The following is a 6,000-nucleotide window of genomic DNA, read 5'->3' on the forward strand; positions in this document are numbered from 1 at the left end:
GGAAGGCGCCGCCATTGGCGACCTTTACGAACTCCATGAGCGTGTCCAACACAAGTTCCTTGAGCGTCTCATCTCCCTGCGGCGAAGCGAGGACGTCGAGGAGAGACTTGAGGAACTCGTCGAACTTGGAACGGAGCCACGAGAGGTAGCTGAACTCGGATTGGTCGCCGACGACGGAGGGAGCGGCGGAGGCGGAGGGGGAAGGGAGCTTGGGGAGGAGAGGGAGGAAGTAGGAGTGGAGCGAGAGGAGGGATTCGAGGACGTGGTGAGGAGGGGAAGAAGGGGAAACGAAGGTTGGGAGAAGCTGGTTCCCTAGGGTTTTCAGCTCTGCGACGCCGTATCGTCCTTTTTTCTTCTTCCTTGGAGGATCCACGGTACGACACAATATGCACAGGTTGCTGCCTTCTCTTTTGCGGTGTCATACGAAGCTAGGGTCTGGAGGAGAAAGTTTGGATGAGTGCTTCAGAAAGTTTGGAGGGGAGGGTTTGGAGGAGAAGAGTGGGGTGCGACGAAGCTAGAGTTAAGTGGGGTGCGGCACAATACGAATGCGGCTATTTCTTAAAATACGTCTTTGTTTAAGTTTTCAATAATCACGGAAATGCCACCGTGTCACATTCTAAGGTGGTTTTTTTATAACCAATTTATAATGTGTGTCATAAAAATAAAATATAGTGATCTTAACTACAAAAATGTGTATATATATATATATATATATTTAGAACTAAATTTTGTGACCGACACCTAGTTTTTGACTTAAATTTGTTGAGTTATTAAATTGAATCCCCTAGGCCATGGCTATTTTTACAAAACGTGGTTGTGTTGATTTTCTGGAAAAAAATCAGTGTTAAATCATACATAAAAGGTAACCACAATCATTACTCAAAAAATATGACAAAAGGAATCATATGATGTATCCTCCCACATAGTACCAACGCAAGTTCTAAAATGTGAGACCATATAAAACTTGCCAGGTTCAAAATAAAACCAACCTGCCTCAATAACACACTTGTCTAAAATGTAAATCGGGGGTGGGGGAAGGGGATATTAGAATTGGATCCAAAACTGAAATAGTATTAAAGAAACTAAGAGCAGAACCACTCTGACAAACCCGGTATCCATCATGGTTTCAGAAACATTTACTCCAACCAGAAGCTGATAAACAATACAGGTTACACTAGAGCAAGGATAGTTATGATTGGATGCACCTGTAGTTTGCACCCATAGTTCCCTCAACAATACGTCCCTCCCAGTATAATATAGCAGTCTTAATAATTAATGTAATTAGTTATTTTTACTTATATATGAGTTTAGAGGAAGTAATACAAACTAATTAGTACTGGCAGACATTCCCAAGGCCATTGAAAATAAAATTTCGTACTTCCAAAGTTAAATATGAGCCTTCTCCATGAATCAGACATAAATTCCAAAAACACCAGTTTATACTGCATGGGAAACAATTTTGAGTTTACAATTTGGAAATACCATCCCTTACGGCATTAATTTCAGATATACTCATCATTGAATCAAGAATTACTGGTATTTTGGCACCATTGATGAGAGTCTAGGAGAGAACCTTCTCTTTATGGTCGATGTTTAGCAATTACTAGGAAGATGCACTTTTTGTTTGTCTTAATACTTAGACCACGACAGCAACAAAACATAGTAGTGCTTTCATGTTGTTTGGTACGATCAAACTTCCAAACTATTGAATAGAACTGTTTGATTTATACCAGCAGGCTAATAGAGAGCACAAGCCGGACTGCAGCAGCATATATTCACTAAAATACTGGTACTAGCACATAACTTGAATGTCAACTTGATCTCTAAAGATACATAAAAATTGGCCATTAGAACTCAGAAAGTAATGGCTGCTTTTATTAATAGCTAGTAATAACCTGCTATAACACAAGAAATAGATAATAGACACAAGTTATGGCACAACCAGATATAACATATACAAGAAGACAAAGAAAATAAATTGACCTGCTTAGTCATGTTACTAAGAGTTAGTTTAGGAAGCACATCAACGACTTCAGATAAAACTTTCTTGCATATATATATAAAATTTAAGCACATCTATTGTCAGCTTTCCAACTAAGTGGAGATTAAGTTTTACAATACTTGATTCTGAAGCATTTGTATTATATAGAAAATATGCAAGACATTGGCAATGGCCATATATGTTAAGTCAAAGCAACCTCCCCAAAGCAACCTCCCCAAAGCAATGTAACAACACTCATAATGAAGAAAGTGCGTAATTTGGTGAAGGATGAAGAAAGTGCATCCAAACTACCACTAAATTTTCAGGTATAAACTTTTCATAATGATTGATTGAGCAATTATTTTAACTTATTTATTAGCATCGTTTTTAGCACACAAATAAAAGCACTGGTTACATGACAAATCAAGAGCTATTAAGGAGGGATTAGGGAACATGTTGGGTGAACTAGTAGGGCAATGGAATAAGCTAGTAATCTTCATAATTAAGATCATTTTCGTTTACAGTGTAATGTGGCCTACATGTACTATGCTTGTTTTCTTTTTCTTATCTGGTGCTAGATGCTGGCCCTTGTGTGTTAGGGATACACGACTGCACGTATGGCTTCAACCTTGTAAACTCCTTTTCATAGGAATGCCGTTTTTCATTTTATACCTTCCTTGATCATCTGTTTAATACCTTCCTTTTCATAGGAAATATTTATATGTATTTTCCATGAATGGGAATAATTGAGCCTAATCATGAATTAATTGCCAAAATAATTGATCATAAAGGGCAAGCAGAACCCCTCTTGAGTAGTTTGCGTGTAAGTAATTTCATGTATACTCATGATTAACAGATTTACGTACAATATATTTCTTGGTTCAATTGATGGCTAATAAGTGATTAAAACTCTAAAGCTACTGTATATTTAGTTAAAACATTTCACATTGGTTCATATTAGAGTATTATGTTTTTTTTTTTCCTTTTCTAAATTAGTCAATACTTTGAAGGGGACTGAGGAAAAGGTAGGGGCATAAGGCAATGAGTCAGGACTGCCTGAGCAAAGACTCACACGCAAATATATTGGCCCTACAATTGTAATAGACAGCTCAAGGATTATTGCCAATTATCTTTTAAGTCACAAACCTACTTATACAAAATCCACAACAACAGAAAAATAAAAAAAAAAAGAATTTAACCACTCCGAGCTCTAAATAGTTTTGTCTCAAGTGTCTCAGAGGCCCAATAATGCAAGGCATCATCGGGTGGGCCACTTGTAATTTGTGCTCACATGCAATTCATACCATGCATGGTGTACCTTGCACCTATAAAAATCCCCATTCTGCATGCATTCTTTCATACTCGCCGTTCTTGCCTTTGATTTTGCACCTTCTCCAATTTTTTCTGCGTCCTCATTCTTGCAAAATTAATTCAATGTGGTTAGCTTTCTTTCTCTTTTCTCCCGCACGCCCCCCCCTTCATACTAGATGTTCTTGCCTCTGATTCTGCACCTTCTCCAATTTTTCAGTGTCCTCATTCTTGCAAAAGTGATTCAATGTGGTTAGCTTTCTTTCTCTTTTACGATAGTTCTTTAGAATCTTTTTTTTTTCTTTTAGTTTGTTTTAGAAAAATGCTTATTTTTAGGGGTATATGGGTTGATGGGAGTGAGATATTGAATGGAAGAACACAAGAAGAGAGGGAGAAAGTGGTAGATGTGACAAATGAATTATAGGAAGAGAAATGATGTGAATATATGATGATGATGATTACTATTTGCTTTTCTTGTGGTTTTTTTTTCTTTTCTTTTTAATCAATAAAAGAGCATGGATGGTAATTAAATAACGCATGAATGATCATGGAGTAGGGAAAAGTGATAGTAGAACTTTTTGTTTTTCTTTCTTCTGCTTCTTGAGATTTTTATTTTCTTAAAATCCTGTTGTTATTTCACAACTATGGAATAGACATCAATTTGATATATGAGTATCTTTTTTTTTTTTGCTGAGTTACTTCACCTTTTGCGCATTTTGACTTCCGAAAAACCCAATTCTGCATGCATTCCTTCATACTCGCTGTTCTTGCCTCTGATTTTGCACCTTCTCCAATTTTCTAAACGTCCTCATTCTTCCAAAACTAATTCAATGTGGTTAGCTTTCTTTCTCTTTTCTCCCGCACCCACCCCCCCCTTCATACTAGATGTTCTTGCCTCTGATTCTGCACCTTCTCCAATTTTTCCGTGTCCTCATTCTTGCAAAAGTGATTCTATGTGGTTAGCTTTCTTTCTCTTTTACGATAGTTCTTTAGAATCTTTTTTTTTTCTTTTAGTTTGTTTTAGAAAAATGCTTATTTTATGGGTATATGGGTTGATGGGAGTGAGATATTGAATGGAAGAACACAAGAGGAGAGGGAGAAAGTGGTAGATGTGACAAATGAATTATAGGAAGAGAAATGATGTGAATATATGATGATGATTACTATTTGCTTTTCTTGTGGTTTTTTTTCTTTTCTTTTTAATCAAGAAAGAGCATGGATGGTAATTAAATAACGCATGAATGATCATGGAGTAGGAAAAGTGATAGTAGAACTTTTTGTTTTTCTTTCTTCTGCTTCTTGAGATTTTTATTTTCTTAAACTCCTGTTGTTATTTCACAACTATGGAATAGACCTCAATTTGATATATGAGTATCTTTTTTTTTTTTCTGAGTTACTTCACCTTTTGCGCATTTTCACTTCCGAAAAACCCAATTCTGCATGCATTCCTTCATACTCGCTGTTCTTGCCTCTGATTTTGCACCTTCTCCAATTTTCTAAACGTACTCATTCTTGCAAAACTAATTCAATGTGGTTAGCTTTCTTTCTCTTTTCTCCCGCACCCCCCCGTTCATACTAGCTGTTCTTGCCTCTGATTTGGCACCTTCTCCAATCTTATGCTTGAAATTATGACCCTGTGCATTATTGTTATCAATGAGTTTCCCTTCAGTTGGAACCTTTGGAGTAACCCCTCTACCTTTTTGTAGGTAACTCCTGTGCTTGGCAACAGTAGTTTCAGAACTCACATTGTTTTTTGGGCATCCATTTTTCCCAAATTTCAGAACTGTCTTAGGTTGAACTTCTCTAAATTTTCTTGAGAATTTGGCCTCTGTCCATGTCTAATTATTAATTCCAATAATTGAGATGGACAGAGCCCAAATTCTCAAGAGAATTTGTAGAAGCAAATATGTTATGAAGTTTCGGTGATGCCAAAGAAACGCGTTTCTCATGTTTGATCCAAGACTCCAAGAAATCCAAGATAAATGATGAAAGAGAGAATCGTGAGTGATCTTCAATTGTAATATCTTTCTCTGAAAGAGAGAATTCTTCTTTTCCTCTTCTTATTCAAAGAGATTGGTTAAGAGACAGAGGGTCTCTTGAGTTGTAAGGAATTTTGTACACAAGGGAAGGGTTGTCCCTGTATGGTTCAAACTTTGTAAAAAACATCTTACAAGATAGTGGAACTCTCAAGCAAGTTGCTTGGGGACTGGACGTAGGCACAGGGCGTGACCGAACCAGTATAAAAACTGAGTTTTCAATCTCTCTTCCCTTAAGCCTCTTTTATTTATTGTCATTTATCTTTTGCTTTATAAAAGTTTTCCTTGAATTGTCTTTTGAGTAATCTATATTAAGGGTAACTTATTAATCCAAGAAGAGATTTAAAATTTAATTGGGGATTTGTCTTTGATATATATCTTAATTCAACCATATTAAAAGAAGTAAGAATAATGAATGTATTTATATAATATATATATCTATAATATTATGAAACAAATATTATCAATATATGCAAAATGTTATCCATGAAGTCAAGAAGTCTTATCATTAATATAGAATTATTAAGAAAAATAAGATTTAGAAGATATAGGACAAGGAGACAACTGAAATAAAACCTAAACCAACTCTGAACATTCTGAGTCTAATTTCTAAAACCAAACATGTCAAATTAGTTTGGTGCAGGCTGAGTTAATTGGATTGTATAGGTTATAAAC

At 36.0% G+C, this 6,000-nt stretch overlaps 1 long non-coding RNA gene across 1 annotated transcript; it reads left to right on the forward strand.

Moving 5' to 3' along the window:
• Positions 1 to 804: 804 nt before the first annotated feature.
• LOC114367993 lies at positions 805 to 5,501 on the forward strand. The gene is made up of 3 exons (XR_003657300.1): positions 805 to 1,789; positions 2,150 to 2,307; positions 4,996 to 5,501. It is a non-coding gene; the product is annotated as an uncharacterized LOC114367993 (long non-coding RNA).
• Positions 5,502 to 6,000: the final 499 nt, after the last annotated feature.

Source organism: Glycine soja, chromosome 9 (genome assembly GCF_004193775.1).
Source record: "Glycine soja cultivar W05 chromosome 9, ASM419377v2, whole genome shotgun sequence".
NCBI classification, from domain to species: Eukaryota; Viridiplantae; Streptophyta; class Magnoliopsida; order Fabales; family Fabaceae; genus Glycine; species Glycine soja.